We start from the raw sequence: 16,127 nt of genomic DNA, 5'->3' as shown, positions 1-16,127 counted from the left end.
TAATTACACATTAATTGTGGAAATTGTTTTTGCACAGTAGTCAGAGGTAGACAGTAGACATCCAGTATGCCTCAGATACTTCCAGATAAACAGATACTTCCAGGCACTACAATGGATACTTCCAATTATTTCTATTTTTCATGTACTGAAACCCTTTCATATCTCACACAGACAGGCAACTTCCACATTTCATACAATTGTTTGTATAACTTAGTTGCCTACTCAGTTTACATAGAACATGACAATGATAAGCCATAGGCTTCTGATTTCAGGTTTTTCTTATAACATAAGAACGTTTATGTATCGCATATTTGTTAAAATCTCTTATTAAAGAGCCAGAAATTATAATAATTTCATTCACTAATGGTAGCTGGTATATACATGGTATTGTATTAAAATAATGTATTCATAATGTAGCTTTCTTTTAAATAAGTTTAAAGGGATGTTTTGATTTGTAATGTTGAAAACATATCTCTATATATTTATGCTTCATTTCTGCCCTTTAATCAAGTAAGCTTTACAAATTCCACTTTTGCTTTGATTCTCTTTGATTTAGTGCTGGCATGACCACTCCTTTACTCTCATTTAACTTTTCTGGCACACCAGCGGTGCTATTGGCTCCATACTCTATGTACCACTACATCACCCACCAATTTAGTACACATATAAAAGCTCAACATATCAACAAGAAATATCTTGTGTCCTGACTATCCTTAAAAAATGATGACATTCACTGACAACAACAAGTAATAGTATTTGCAAACACGTACCCAGATTAGAAAGATATTCTGAATTTTGAGCTTTTTATCTTGACCAATAATAATGTGTCCAAATTATAATCGAAGAATGTGTATGATTGTTTACTCTATATACCATATAACATTAACACTAAAGAAAAAATAAAGAAAAATTAAAGAAAGAATAAAAATGTTCCAAATTAGATCCTTGAGCAATTCAATGATTACACATTAAACTAAATTCTTCCTGTCCAATATAGACACTGTGTATAATTTGTTTTAAAGTATCTTATTTTCCCGTCATGGCTAGGGTAATTTAGTTTCTATTTGCATGCAGCATTTCAAAGAGAAATTATAGCTATGGACTATTTTGTAATTATTGCTTGTAAATGGCTTTTGGTGTGCCATTTTTGATAAAGGCATTGGAGGTAATGGTGGACTTTAAATATAAAACTGGAATAAGACATTTGGTTAAACATTTTTCTTAGACTAGCAATTTATGACTACTTCTGTTTTTGTCTGGAATTGTGTATCTCTTTGTTTATAATCACTGAGTTTACATGATTTTTAAGTCCACGAATATGTTAGTTACAATGGCTGAACAACAGGTATGACTGATTTGCACTCAAACCACACCTACTTATAATGTATAAATATAAATTCAGTTGCAGGGACGCTAATAAAACTCCCACATGAAGAAGGAATAATGTTTTTCTGATATTTATTCTGTGTTGTTAGACAGTCAGAGATAATTCGCCACTTCATGCCACTTACCCTCCCGAAAGGCAGTCTTATCTGCATGGTTTAGCACACCAGCTAATACCGTTGTCCTTCGGCCAGTGCTAGCAAAGCAGCTTACTCATGTGCCTTTTCGTTAGCATCCCAGCTAGCGAAGATGGCATCGTTTCCTCACACCAGAGGAAGCGGAAACTCCGGGACTCGACTCTGCGTATGTGGCAACAAATTCTCAAGAAAGGACACACACCAGGGCTGCTCATGTTGCCTCAACCTGGAACGTGCCCAACTCACAATCAAAGCCGCCAGTTCATGTGCGCACTGTTACTGGTTCAACGTGAATTGTCAACGACGACGGCTAGCACACCAAGATAGCCTGTTGGGAACAGACCCCTTCTTGCTCACAGCCAAAACCACAGTTGATAGTGGTGACCAGGAGGGAGTCACGGAAGCCGAACCATAGGCTGGCACTAGCTGGGGCTCGCAGCTGGATGATAGAAGTCGGACTTGGATTACAAGGATGACGATGAGGATGCCTCAGAACTCTTCACATCCAATGATGAGGAGGACGAAGATGAAATCTTGATACCCTCCTCTCATGCCGCCAAGCCTGATACTGCAGCCACTCTCCAGGGCAAGCAAGAGAGCACACCAGCTTCTCCCACTCCCAGCATGGATATGCAAAACGTGCGCAACGTGTGGCTACATTTAACACCATTGTTGTAAAATGTGGGTATTGACTTCTGAAAAGATGAAAGAATTGCTCTTCACTTCACACATGTCATATATGATGTTTTGAACCCAAACTTTACTTTGGATTGGACCAACAATATCTCACCTGAGATTGCAAGACCACCAGGCATTCCATGGGTTATTTTCGGGAACAGCAAGCGCGTACAGCACAGGGAGGGGAAACAAAACTGGGGATGCAGAGCTGGCTTTCGCGTCCAGCTGCGAAAACAACAACACAAACTCTTGCTTCCATCCATCTTCCTCACCAATGGCACAGCCCTTGTAAACAAAATGGAGAGCTACAACTCTCCACTCTCTCTTATTATAATTGGAGAACATCTGTCTTCACCTTCAGGTTTCTGGGCACCCACATCTCTGCCAGTCTCACCTGGACCCACAACACCAATGCTCTGGTTAAAGAAGCCCCAGCAGTGGCTGCACCTCTTCCATGTCTTGAAGAATAATAACATAGACCAGAAGCTGCTGCTGGCCTTCTAACACTCCCCATTGGATAGCTCAGTGTTCTCCTACTGCCTGACTGTTTGGTACGCAGGGGCCAGAACAGGACGGCTGCGCACAGGATAATTAACACCACCCAAAAAATCATTGGCTGCCACCCCTGGAGGACATCACCAGATCCTCCTGTGTCTGGAAATCCAGGGCCATCACAAGTGACCCCTCGCACCCTGCCCACCACCTGTTTGACCGTCTGCCCTCTGGTCGGCACCTCAGGTCAATCAGGTCCCACACTTCCAGACTCACAAACAGCTTCTTCCCCTGGGCAATTTGTATTGCCAACAAACATTATCCCCCCACACCCCGCCCCTGCCCACCAATCTCACCAATCTGAGCCATGGTCTGAGTAACCCCTGCCACTCATGCCATTCACACACAGATTCTTTTTAGAAGTCTTTTCTTTGCACTTCTTCCGAGCACTTTGCAAATTTTTCTCTAATGTGTGCCTTTTTCTTATTTTGTATATATTTTTCTTGTTTTGTATATCTCTCTCTAGATTGTATATATTTTTCTTCTTTACTATTTATTCCTGCTGTCTACTGCTTATAATTTATTCCAGCACAGTTGATCTGGAACACCCACAATTTTGTTGTGAGTGTTCTATTCTATTTTCCACACAGCCTTGGCCTCGCCCATTTTAGGTGGAGTCTGCCTCAGACGCCAGCTCAGCCTCATCTGCAAGCCATTAGTAGCCATCAGTGGTCTTGCATTTAAGGCCAGCGCGAATTTCTACTCTTTGCCAGATCATATGCTACTCTTGGTGGTAAATCAGCCTTCATGTGTGAACTTCAATCTGTTTTTCTAAATGTTAATGTTTTGTCTCCCTGTGCTGCATTCTCCACTTAGACTCCTACAACTGTGCCATAGATCTCCTTCCCTTGCTGCCTTTACAACCTATCATGGCCCGAGAGGGAGGCTATGGAAAAGTACTGGCAGCAGGCATCATTCGTCTGTCCTGCCCCCCAGTAGGTGTGGGATTCTTATTTGTAGCAATAAGGAATTAGACTCTCCGTCCATGCATTGATTAGCGTTGCCTGAATGAAATTACAGTAAAAAATAAATACCCTCTACCGCTCATTAATTCTTCTTTTAAACCACTTTAGGGGACTACCATTTTCACCAAACTCTTATGTCTTACGATATACCTTTCTGCATGCAGAAACATTGAAATTATAAAAAGGTTTTGTTAAAGCAAACTGTGGCGTAATACTGAGCACCACTTCCATTATCTTTTTTTTTTTTTGCATTATGTTCTTTTACCTTCTGATTGAATGGCACTACAAACTTTAATTTATGACTACACAGTGTCCTTGTGCACTGAGACACAACACAAAGATGCTGCAACAGAGCAATATTACAATATATCAGATTTTTTTTAACAAAACTATTCTGAATATGTATAGACTGAAACGTACATCTAATGAGTAGCATGGCTTTTTCTATGTCATTAATGTGTTATAAGCCCCTTTAAATCACTGCATTGTTGCATTGATGGCTAAAAACATTTCTGAGGTGAAAAGGTTCCTATGAGTACCTCTTATTTGTTGTTAAATGCTTATTCTCCTTCTCCTTTAATTTGTCTATTTTGAAGAAGAACCTCCTTTTTAAGTACACTCAACAGTATTTTTCTTTGTTCTGTGTGCGCTTCCAGAAAATGTTGACATGTGTTAAGAGGCTAATGGGTGTACCAGTCATCCAGGCAGGCACAATGCTTTATTCTTTGATGTAAACATTTGAAATGTCAACCGAGTCCATAGCTTTTTGTGAGTAAGCTCCAGCACAAATAAGACTGTCAATCCTCTTTCTTTGTGTGCATTTATTAATCTGTGAGACATGCCTCTGCCTTGTTGTGAGTTTGTTTATTTTATCACTACATTACAAGCAGCCCCTGCCACAGTCTTACAGCTCTACAACTGTCCATAGTTATCCCTGTTCACTTCTTATCAAAGATCCTTGATGTGTGACACCAAACTATTCTCCTCTCCACTAATAACCCTCCACTTTTGTCTTCATCATTCTTGCATGAAATTGGCTATTAGATGGTTCTCTGGGACAGATAGAGGTGTAATACTTTAATACAGTGGGCCCATGCTCTGTGAATATGTGCTGAGAAAATGCTGAAAATATAAATGCCCAAGTATCAAAATTCCTGACCAAGGACACTCATGCATAAACACACACATACACACATGGAATAAAAAAGTGGGAGAAGAAAACACAGACCAGTAAACAGCCGTTCTGTGATGTGTCTTAAAACCCATAAAAAAGCTTCAAAACACTACAGGGACATGTTAAGTAGAGCTGTGTCTTTTGAGTTTGATTTACTTTGAAGCCATCACTTATCCTTGTGTGGTGATTACCACGGGTCTTTGCAGTCCCCAACCTCACACCAATCGTGTTAACACAATCAAATTTCTGGGCACTGTTCAACTTGCCACGTGCCAATTACCTAATCATGAACAAAAAAAAGACGAAAAATTATCTTTGAGAACTTGGCTGCTTGAAACCCACATACTGGGTCAATCATTGTTATCAAAGCCTGTCTTTCTTGGCTCATCAGGAATTATAAAAGGAAAAGTTGATAAATGAAGATGAAGAAGAACAAAGAGCAATATTAAAACTAATATGAAGAACCTTAGCATACCTTCAAAGGTACAAAAAGGGCTATAAATCCCTGCTTCCAGTTGTATTAAAGCAAAATTATTATTTAGTAATGTTGAAAGATTTTATGTTTTATGTGTTTTTATTCGTTGTTTTATTATCTTTCATTAAGAAGCATATCATGAAGTGTTCATATATTTCACAAGGTTTCTGTTGTGCAAGCTGACATTTAACTCTACAACACAAATAAGTTAGACAGGAAACAGATGCAGCACCCAAACCACAAGAGTTGAAAAGTGCACCACGTTTCCTAGAGGAAGCAGCCAGACACACATGTGACACACACACACCCACACACACAACCATTGGTTTAGAGGAACTTGTAAAAGAGGAAATGTGATGTGCTTGCATACGTGATGTAACTTATAAAAAGAACTGTTGCCTGCACTCAGTGTGTGGGTCTCACCAGAGTCCTCACCCGTGCGCGGGGTCTCGCCAGAGGCCTCACGCATGCACGTTGCAGTTACTATATTCTAACTGTCTGAGTGTCTTTATTCAACCTGAAGAATGTCTTATTAAGAATAAACTCTTGACATTTAATTGGTCCTCCGAGCCGGATGTAGGACATCGAATTATAACTAATTTTATGCTCCAACGGAGTGACCTCGTCGTTTCCTGACATCGTGGAGAGCCCGCGCTGAAGTCTGTCGACAGCCTCTTTCCTATGAAGGAGAAAAGACCAACTACGTGAATTCGGGGTTGGCCAGCGTTCTTAGTAAGAGGTCCACGATCCTGGGGAACGAGGAGGAATCTCTGACCGGCACTTATATCATCATAACCAGGTGAATATTAACACTCAAAGACACATCGCGAATAATCGTCTTTTAGATTGACACTTTTCTAAGGAAGAAACTCGTCCTGTAGGGACTGGCAGTTTAAAAAAAAAGACTCGCTTAGTAAGACGAAACTGGCAGTCCAGAAGAGACTCGTTTCGCAATAAAAAAAAAGCTGGTAGTCTAAAAGACTCGCTTGTAAGACGAAACTGGCAGTCCAGAAGAGACTCGTTTCGCAATAAAAAAAGCTGGTAGTCGACAAATTTACTCCGGGAGTAAATGGGAAAAGGAAAGTGTCAATTAAAATAGGATTACACTGCCGCGTATGTGAATTGTTTGTATTTAAAAAGAGGAAGTGAGTGTCATTTGAAGAGGGACAGTAGGACCCTACACCACTTCTATTGTTTTCCTGTGTCGACTGAAATACTGGTGAGGAAGGGAAAAGGTTGCGCTTCATCGCATAAAATTAAGGCCGCCCTTGACATTAGGACAAGGGTAGAAGGCTGCCTTAATAACCTCCCCTAACTCTAATACCAGAGAAGGTCACACAGTTCTGTTTGTAGTATTAATAACACAAAATCAAAATGGGAAATAAAACAACAAAACTCACTGCTGACGAGCAGTGGTTAGAAAAGAAATGTCTAGGCGCCGGACAAATTAGTGCATATAGATGGAGAAATCCAAAGAAAACCTAAATGTCCCACGTGGGAGGGAAAATGTATAACTGTATGTATAATGCATTAACTAAATTAAAAGAAACCCTCCAAGCAGAAATAAATACTGAAAAGGAAGCTAAAAAGAAATCAAAACATACATAAGAGTTGTAATATTTTAAAGCATGGAAAGAGGAATGAAGTGGAATAAACAAAAGGTTAAATTAAGGTTGACTTAAATTAAAGCAATGAAACAAAATTGGGAAGACAACCAAGCTGAATGAATAGAATGCGTGAAACCAGATAATCCACACAAATATATCAAATAAAAAAGAGATGCATAAGGTATTATTATGGCTGTGTCATTGTTCAGCCAAGGAAAATGTCTCCAGCTTGGGGAGGTGTGAAGCTGCAGATTCACACAGACCTGTGATGGATACATAATAAAATATAAAATAATATACTATTGTATATTAGTAGTAAAGTAGTGTATTGTGATATACTATTGCTGTTATAAAAAAGGAAAAACAATACAATGATAACATTAATAATGACATACTATTAATAGGAAGAGGCACCTCAGTCAGTTATGATGCAAGGTGGAAGATTGTTAAAAGTAGTCTGATTCAAGCTTAAGGTTTGCTCAAACTCAGTACAATGATATATGAGATAAAGAAAATAAGGAAATAACTACACTAATCAGGTGCATAGAGACACTTGACCTGCTTGTAAACCTGTCATCTTAGATGAGACTTTGTTAAGATGAAGAGCAAACCTATACTAACAACTAATGAGCCAAACCCTGTATACAACAGCTAAAGCTACAGGTTTGAGAAGCTGAATAAAATGAATTAAATATGTGGACACTACCAAGCTGATGAGCAAGTTACACATTTTTTTTTTTTTATTTTTATTTGTTTTTTAGAGCAGAAGCTGCATATTAAAGGTTACACATGCAGCTGTCTGTGAGCTCAGTTTTTTCCTCACACTTCTGCTCTGTTTCTGGCAGCAGCTTTTTCTTTTTCTTTTTGTGTCCTTGATGATGATAAAGTCCAGAGCCAGCTGAGAGCTGGGTTATCTGTTTTGTTTTATGTGACAAGGCTGAGAGATTAAAACTTAGTTTCTTGTTTTGAAAAAAAAAAGGAAAGAGAGAGGTTTTGTGTTTCTCAGCCAAGAACAACTACAATTTCATTTTCTGTTTTGAGACAGGATAATAATAATAATCATAATAATAATAATAGAACAAAGAGTGATGTTTTGTTTAAGTGTTGAACCAGGCTAATACTGCAACATATCGTCTAGTGCATGATCTGCGAGCAATATATGAAATCATCTTATTTATCTTTAAATAAACTCCAATTATGGAGACCTGAAGTCACATGCTTAGGGCACACCCTCAGGTGAAGGCAGAAAGCTACTAAACAAAGAAAAGAAGCTATACAAAATGCACCACAGCCACAAAACTAAGTATTCACATTCTTTCTGACTCTTTGTGAGCCTGAGTTATGACCTTGGCTCCCTGTTTTTCTGCTTCCACCAAGGGTGGGGGTGACGCTCCCGTGGCTCTTTGCTATCACAAAAAAAAAAAGAGAGGCCTCTGCTCTCTGAACACAATACTCTTTTTAACTCGGCAGTATGAAATGTCATGAAACAGTGTAACTCACTCACAGTAAATCAGCAGTGAATCAGCAGTATAGGATAATACAAACCTATCTAATAAATCTAATGATTTTCAAATTCTTTTAACTAAGAAGTATGATGTGGCCTACAGCAGTATCATGATTCACTCATTTTGATTACAGGTATAATGTAATATATGACAGCATAATAATCTCACAACTGCTACAAGCACATTTGCCTTTCTTAACACACGCGAGTGAAAGGCAACTGTTAAGAAAATGCCCTTTTGGGTGAGACAGGCCCAGAGGCCCTGCATGCAAGCGTACTAACACACATACATGCAATGAAGAGCAGCTTACACTAGAGCACACACTATATGTGCGCCTCTATATCTCACATTGGTGTTAAAGCAGGAAAAACTTAATAGTTTTGTTATCAACTGCTGAATTTACCCACTACTGACATTTAACTCTCCAGCTTGCAGGACAATAGGTGAAACGTTTGTGAAAACAGAGAAGGAAAAATAAAGACACAGAGAGAGTCTGGTATGACCAAGCAGTGACCAGACAATAAATTTAGTTGGTAATACAATAAATTGTGAGATGCTTTCTCCTTGATTGATGCAACACAAGTAATTTACTGTATGGAGGAAATTCTCTTTTGTGATAATCTTTTGAACGTGCATTTCTGTTGACCTGTCAACTTAGCGCATTATAAGCTGATATGCAAATTAGTTGATTGATATTAGATTTGAAAAATAACTGTATTATAAAATAAGTGAATAAGATGTAACAATGGTTGAAATATAGTTTTTTGTTTCTAGTGTGTGGAGAAGGTTTTATCATGGCACACATCTGTTTACACGGGAGGAAACTCCTCATGTGATGCGACATTTAGCAGTTTGCAAGTGTGCAGCACATCAGAAGAATGACTATGAAATTACAAAGGGAAACAATTTTACTGACAAAGGATGAACAAAAAGCAGCTCCCACAGCTGAGCAAAAGAAATGGCTGAAATGCGGAGCGAAACTAAAAGACGGAAAACCAATACTTCCAAAATCTCTACACAAAACAGCAGCCTTAGTGACACATGGAGTTACTCTCCATGCGTCAACAGGAGGGATAAGAGATATAATCTCCAAAATACACTCTAAATTTCGAAACTTCAGCAAAATGCTGGCCAGAGTGTATAGGCCTAGTAAAAATGTGGATGAGATTAACCCAATGCTTGCAGAAACTGACACCATTTGAAATTGTACATGGTAGACCTTTTCCTCTGCCCATCACCAGTGAACCAATAGACAAATCAGTTAGAGAAACAACCCTAGCAGAATGGATGACAAAACTGCTAGAGAACAAAGAAATAGTTCTGAGCAACCAACTGCCGAATGATTCTTCTCCAGTCTCTTCCAGGTTGAAACCAGGCGACTGGATCCTGATCAAGGTACTCCAGAGGAAAAACTGGAGCTCTCCGAGGTGGGAGGGCCCTTATCAGGTTCTGCTCACAACACCGACAGCGTGCAAAATCGCTGAAAGACCTTCGTGGATCCACCAGAGCCACGCCAAAAAAGTACAAGGGGACACAAGCCCAGACGCCAGTTCACCTATCATCTAGTGATCTGTAAGTGGAGGAGAGGGCAGATTGGGTATATCCCGCCCTCTTGACTTCTCGCTTTCAGTCGACACACTAGGTGATCTGGTGAACTTGGTCGACCTGAAGAAACCCCATTGTAGCCCGAGCACTGACCTAGCCCCACCTGCCCGGTAGAGTAAAGGAAGATCAGTCCAACCTGCAAAACCAGAAGAGCAACCCATCACTCAAGATGTGTCCTCATCCTGTGGAATCAGATCCATGACCATGGTCTGCCTATGGAGACTTAGAGTCCCAGAAAAGCAGGGTGTATCTTTTGTTTATCCAAATAAGACACTGCAACCGGAATCTTCCTGGCACAAGCTTATAGCCCGATAGCAACTGAGGAAGAAGAAGACTGTGTTTAAAAATTTCAGACACTTCACATGATGTAGCAATTGAAAATGCGCGAGCAAGTGAATGTCTACTGAAGTCTATAGAGTATGGGTGAAATATATTAACAACAGGAGGGAATGTTGAAAGATTTTATGTTTTATGTGTTTTTATTCGTTGTTTTATTATCTTTCATTAAGAAGCATATCATGAAGTGTTCATATATTTCACAAGGTTTCTGTTGTGCAAGCTGACATTTAACTCTACAACACAAATAAGTTAGACAGGAAACAGATGCAGCACCCAAACCACAAGAGTTGAAAAGTGCACCACGTTTCCTAGAGGAAGCAGCCAGACACACATGTGACACACACACACCCACACACACAACCATTGGTTTAGAGGAACTTGTAAAAGAGGAAATGTGATGTGCTTGCATACGTGATGTAACTTATAAAAAGAACTGTTGCCTGCACTCAGTGTGTGGGTCTCACCAGAGTCCTCACCCGTGCGCGGGGTCTCGCCAGAGGCCTCACGCATGCACGTTGCAGTTACTATATTCTAACTGTCTGAGTGTCTTTATTCAACCTGAAGAATGTCTTATTAAGAATAAACTCTTGACAAGTAACATATAGACTATGACAAAATGACATTGTAACACTCAGCTGGGGGCACACATATACAGTAGGATTTTTCTAAGTCTATTTTAATATACTTCTTCACATTACATTGCAATTTACATTAATGTACTTTACATTTTACTGGATGCTGGAAGCATATAAGCATTTTTTTTATTTATGTGTATGCATTTTAACAGAATAACTTATTCCTGACATCTATTTTTATAGCAACTATGTTGCTATTTTGAATTGAATTGCAATTTTGTAAAAAAAAAAAAAAAAAAACCTGATAAGGACAATTCATAAGACTGCTGCTGAGAAAATGACTTAAAAATGTCATTCAAGTAGGTATTCAACTTCCCAAAACATAGAGAGCAATCAAAAAGTTCTTCAAGCCCATCTCACTGTGCATTTTTGAACTGTTTTCAAGACTCCCACTATTTTTAGTTTGCTCCCTGGATTTCCTTTGCTGACAAGCAATTATTATTATTGACTACAAACATACTACTGTTAGTTTCAGGTCTTTATTCATAGATTTTCAGGGTTTTTATGGGTATGAATGTATAGAATAACTCCAAATGAAGACTTAAGTTGATGTTATCTGGATATGTATAAAGTGTTTGCTCTTTTTTGAAGTGGTGATGAAATGCTATATCATGACCTTGTTGTGGTCAAAATATGTAATTGACATTTTTAGCTAACTGAGACCATGACTGTTATATAACTAGTGCTGTCAGCGTTAATCTTGCTAAAATGACGCTAATGCCATAACCGCATTAACACGGCAAATCTCCGTTAGCGAGTTAACGCAGATCGCCCTGTGCGATGGCTGCATGGCGTCAACGCGTTAGCCCGGTTAGCTCATTAACGCATTGACACCGTGAAGCCATTGCACGAGGTTATGGTGTTAACGTCGTTTTAACGAGATTAAAACATATAAAACATATAACTTTAAGTCTGTCATTAAATTTTGTTATTGCAGAATTGCATATTACACAGACAGTGCATAGAACACTGCGCAAAGTATTTAGGTATTTTTATTCATCACACAAGAACACTCATAGGTGTGTAACAACGAAAATTAGTGTTTTAATGAAGGCAAATGGACTCGTAAAATACAATTAAGCGTTTTTATTCTGTCTAATAGACTTTTTTTATCGAAGTAACTGAGAAATAGAAAAAGAAGATAAAATTCTACTGGGTCTAAAGTGATTGCTCATTAAATGTGCTTGACCCCAGCTGAGTTTTAAATCTTTTCTTAACAGACTGTGACATGTACAATACTTACATCAAATCTTAAGTATAGCTCTTAAAAGAAGTCAGATTTTTACTAAATTGGCAATGACTCCAAAACTTTGACAGAAACTTGAAATCTGGCTTAAAGAGGGAAATGTCTGGTGTTGTAATGTGAAGGTAACTTCCTTGTGTATTTAGATACAGTAATAGGAAAGATCTTGCTTCAAATATTATCTTTAAAGGCACCACAAAGTTTTCGCTGCTATCATTGGCATATACTACATTTAAATATACATACACAGGTATACACTGAGATAATAAAATGAAGGCCATAATTATATTAAGGCTTGGTGTCTGTGTACAAATTGGTGATGCACTGATTTAGGGCTTATATTTGTGAATACATCTTGGCTCAGCTGGAATCTGTGAATAGATAGTTAAGACAATATTTGGCAAAAAAAAAAAAAAAAGTTTTAAAGTTAAATATACATGACTTTTTTTTTGTACTTGAGTCTGTGGAAGCTAGGTACTAGATACCATGAGAACTTCCAGGCATAAATGGACACATGCTATACTAGGTAAATGCATTTTATCTGAATAAATGAAATTGTGCAGTGGGAATGCCTGTGTCAAATTATTTTTGAAAAAGCAACTTAAATAGAGATGCATGAGCTACTCTTATCTCCAAAGCGCAAAGCCACCTTTCATTGCTATGCCTATGCCATTTAAAGATGAACAATGAGCCTGAGATTTACTCCGGCAACATTTAAAATACAAACATGTTTTGTAAGCTATCTCAAAATAGGAATGGGCTGATATAAGACAAATTGGGAATAAATTATGCAGGCTAAACCTGTGCTTTTTTTTTCTAATTAATCACAGTGGTTAAAAGGTTTAAGGATTTATTGTCAAATAGATTATATTATAGATTACAGATTATATGTAATTACTTGAATTCTCTTTATGATACTAATTACACCTATTTTTCTTGTGATACCACAATTCAAGTAAAATTATAAGGTCCAAAACATCATGCACTCAATGCATCTTTAAAGTTTCCATCTATTGTCTCCAGGATGAAACGTGGTTAACAGATCAAGGCAGAGGAAGATAAATAGTTTGCAAATCAGCCTGAGCGTTGTGTCATCCACTTTATTTACACGCAGAAAATGACATGTTGTAATGTATATACTATAGACAATGTTCTGTTATTATGGTGTGTATCACCTGCTAAAAAACGGAAACACATACCAGTGCAACAGCCCTTCCTGATAAGAATGCCCCGTCACGCTGCAAAAACTGCTCAAGAACAGCATGAGGAACACAATAAAGAGGGCAAAACAACCTTCAGAAATCCTGCTTCCATGCCCTGACTCAACATTGCTGCTTTAGCTGCTCAAGAGGATTGTACACAATATCAAGCAGGTGGTTTTTAATGTTTTGGCTAATGAGTGTTGGGGAACATGAGTCCTTAAAACCCCTGTGTGTGTAAACATGGTTGTGTGTTGTAAAGCTACTTATATGAGGTGAATATTCTCTGTAGTCTCAGGGCTGAAATGGCACCGATTCTATACATCTAATGAAACTTGAAGATTAAAACAGTAGCATAATGAACAGGCTTTATGCTCTGTCAGAATGTGCCACATGAGAAACTGCTACCTGAGGGTGACATTTAGCATCATACAATGGCCAATAAAGGGATGGAAAGTCTAAGCATCAGCAGGTTCCATGTCCTGCATGTTAGGTCCTCAGCAGCACCTCCATCTGTTTCTCTGGTAATGCAATTTGCCTTTAATTTCCTAATGTTCCTCTAATCACCAGGCCTTGTGCACAAGGGCTAATAGAGGGGTCACAAGTTGAAGTCTGACCTGAGGAATGGATTTAATGGGCAACAGAGAATGCAAACTGCATTATAAAACACAGCTGCTTCTCCTATATAGCAAGCTCAGTAAATGTGTGCTCAAAGTCTGATGCCATGAACTACATAGTTTCCAAATCACGCTTTCACTACAATGATTAAAGTAAAAGCTAGGCATGAAGATCTTGCAAGAAGATATACTGAATATGAATATGATCTATGAAGTACTAAATGGTTAGTTTCATCTTTTTATGTAAAAGAGAAATACTTATCATGAATAATAGATTAAAAGACACAGGATATGTCCAAACAGTTACATCAAATAAAAAAGCAGCTGTTACTGTGACTGTCTATGAACTTCCTCAAAAGCAAACTTAGTTTTGATCTCTTATTTTCAAGCTTTAATTTTCACGATGGCTAACGAGTTCCTAGTTCAACATCATACCATCTATTATGTTTTTTACACTCACAACTTTCTATTCCCACATCTTCACAAATGAAAGTTTGCCTTGGATGTGCGTAAGTATGGTGGGTTTTGGATTACCAGCATAACACCATGAAAGAAAAGAGAGAGAGAAAAGATCCTCTGTGAGGAACTAAAATAAGATGCAGCCAGGCAACTACATCTGGTCAGCCTTTAACCAAAGGACCTCATGGCAAGACAAAAACATACAATATTTACTTGAGAATTTCTTACTGCAAAGTCTTCACACTAGTGGCATGTTTGCTTGTTTAAATATCTTAATTACTGCGTTTGAAGTGTCTTGTAGGCTTAAAATTGCAGCTGTTGCAAGCATTCAAGTATACTTAAATGTGGATCTATCAAGAGTTGTTCAGATTCAGTCCTTTCCAGACCCACTATTCAGAATAATCTAAGATTGTCATAGTGATAATTGTTTACACTTAAATTTTGCTCGAGTGCAGGCAGGAACCTTGTTTATACATTTTAACAAGAGAAGGGCCACATGCTTCAAAAGAGGCAATAATATCTAACATAAATATAATGCTGACTATGCTATTCATCAAGGATGAGAGTAATGATACATTTGTAGACTGATTCATTACATTCATTGTTAACTTCTGGACCAGTAAAGATCAAAGCGAAAACAAAAGTATCTTTTTCTCTTCTATGCTGTTTCTCTTTTCTCGTCTCTTTCCCATTGGTGGCATTTTTCAATGTCAGCCACTTCTTCTATCTGCCGGAGGTACATGCCATGCAGGTGCCTGATCTTCCATGATGGTTCCTGTTCTTGCTTAACTGCTTTCTTGTATTTCTGCTGCCTGAAGTATTCACTAACCACATGATCAGTTTTAGCCATCTTGCTGATGCATCGAGAAATCCTACCAAACCAGGCAGACAATGCTGGATTGAAAGATAGCAAAGAGTCACTAATAATGGCAGCACAGGAGCAAGTTCTGCACACAGCAGCAATAGATGCCATATTCAAGTAGCCAATATATACAGCAGCATCTGTGCCAAGTATGGCTGGAAAGTCCTGAGGTCATAAAAGGATATGCACCCCAGGGTGGTTGAGAATGACCAACCTACAGTAACATCCTGAGGGACTCCCCTAACCAACCAAACATAGAAGTGGTGGACAAGTAGAGGATAGATGTAGCTAAACCAAGTGATAGCAACATCAGGAAGAAGGAATATGAGAAGCCTGAGAAATACCAAGGGCTGATCTCCTGGAAAAAAAACCCATTGACTTACTCTGAAATGCAACATTGGTAAATAATTGCAGCCTAGAAGCTTAAGTTCTAACAACAAGAATTCTTGTCTTTCAGCAGTTCATTTTATTACAGGACCAATAAAATATCTGTTCATAGTTGATATTTGTAATAGCAATGCTAGCTTTCAAACTGTGTAGGCCCTTATTAGATCGTATAGGATTTTTCCACTGTGTTTATAATTCGAGGAAGAAATCTGTAAAGGTCAGCTTAAATCCACAATAAAAAATGTCCCTCATCAAAATTAAAAAATATTGTAGCTAAGTGTTCATTTTAGCTGGATTAATCTTTA

The 16,127-nt window shown here is 38.4% G+C and overlaps 1 long non-coding RNA gene across 1 annotated transcript; it reads left to right on the top strand.

Annotated features, from left to right (window-relative positions):
* The first annotated feature begins 5,438 nt into the window (after positions 1-5,438).
* Positions 5,439-12,867, top strand: LOC109202955 (uncharacterized). The gene is made up of 2 exons (XR_002062962.1): positions 5,439-6,163; positions 9,831-12,867. It is a non-coding gene; the product is annotated as an uncharacterized LOC109202955 (long non-coding RNA).
* The last annotated feature ends 3,260 nt before the right edge of the window (positions 12,868-16,127 follow it).

This window comes from Oreochromis niloticus, linkage group LG7, assembly GCF_001858045.2.
Source record: "Oreochromis niloticus isolate F11D_XX linkage group LG7, O_niloticus_UMD_NMBU, whole genome shotgun sequence".
Classification (NCBI taxonomy): Eukaryota; Metazoa; Chordata; class Actinopteri; order Cichliformes; family Cichlidae; genus Oreochromis; species Oreochromis niloticus.
Note: the sequence above shows the minus strand (reverse complement) of the source record. Positions and strands in the feature narration are given on the sequence as shown.